This window comes from Petaurus breviceps, unplaced genomic scaffold (genome assembly GCF_028583685.1).
Source record: "Petaurus breviceps papuanus isolate PSGF00001 unplaced genomic scaffold, PetGlider_PUasm1.0 76, whole genome shotgun sequence".
In the NCBI taxonomy this organism is placed as follows: domain Eukaryota; kingdom Metazoa; phylum Chordata; class Mammalia; order Diprotodontia; family Petauridae; genus Petaurus; species Petaurus breviceps.
In genome coordinates, this window is record NW_027186473.1 from 63,836,718 (window position 1) to 63,838,135 (window position 1,418).

A 1,418-nucleotide genomic window follows, 5' to 3' on the forward strand; every position below is an offset into this window, starting at 1 on the left:
CATGTATGTGTATATATGTCTCATACATACATATGCATGTATGTGTGCATTCACACACATACATACCCACTGAGACAAGTTTAAAGGAGAATTCAGGAAAAGGCCTGTGAAAGATCTTAAAGGGAGATCATTTTCACCTGGAGGTGGAGGAGATGGATGATCAATTTGGAGGTAATTCCCTCAATTATGAGTCAATGAATTCTGGTAATTATCAGGCATCAAACAGTATTTGAACACATGCTGGTGAAATTCAGATCAAAAACATAGGGACCTATTTTTGATTCTGATATTTTAAAGCAAATGAGGAAAAATGTTTTCTGTATTTCAAAAAAGGATTAAACTACACTATATAAATCTAAATTTTATGTCATTGAGAATTCTACTACTTCCTATTTAGAAACACATTCCTGTCTGAGGATTTTCTTTTTTAAATCCCCGAATAATAAAGGTGATATGCATAGAATGGTTTCTTCTGTCTTTGTCATCACTGTTAACTGCACAATTTCAGGGGAGTGGCTAAAAAATAAGGAAATATCTGCAATTCAACAGCAGAGGGCGCAAAGTAATGACTCTTTCATGGGCTATTCAGGGTATTTTCATAGATATGAATTATACTCCACCTAAATATTTGATTTTCTGATATTTGTATTAAGGCTTTACATTTTAATTCTAAAAAAAAATCTGAGGTATATGTGGCTTTGTTCTCATGAAAATGTGGTATTTTTTAGCATTTGAAAAAGTAACTTAATTTTTTAAGATGCAAGCCCTAATTTTTCCTATATTTGCATAACTCATTTGCTTCAGTAAAAATAATTTATTACACTTGAATTGGCAATACTCCATAGCTGACTTGAGATCAAATATATTCTATTTAAAAGACTAACAAGGAATTTCAAAGGTATCTTTTTTATAACAACTTAGAATAATGATGTTAGTATAATTGAAGAGAAGCCATTAGATATAAAAATGTTGCATATTTAAAAAATTTTAAAAGGACACTGAAACTTCAATAATTTAGTATTTGAGGAATAGATTTAATAAGTGTTAAAATTTATGTTGATTTTTATTTGGATAATTATGCTACATTTCTCTAAGAACTTTTCTTTTTCTGACTCCTTTTGAATTCAGTTATTAATTCATTTTTAACAAACATTTTTCTATGTCAGACAATTCTGATTTTCTTTTCTAAAGAAAAGCATTAAATTAATTTTTACCTGTAAACACATATGCCCTGGGAAATTTTAGTACATAGAAGCAATTTTATATGGAATGCTCACATAATAGAATGGTAGATTGCTGCAATTGTAGGGAACCTACAGGTCATCTACTCCACTATTTTATGGAGAGAAAATGAGAGGTGGAAGAGACTGAACAGTCTTAAGAAAGGAAGGAAGGAAGGAAGGAAGGAAGGAAGGAAG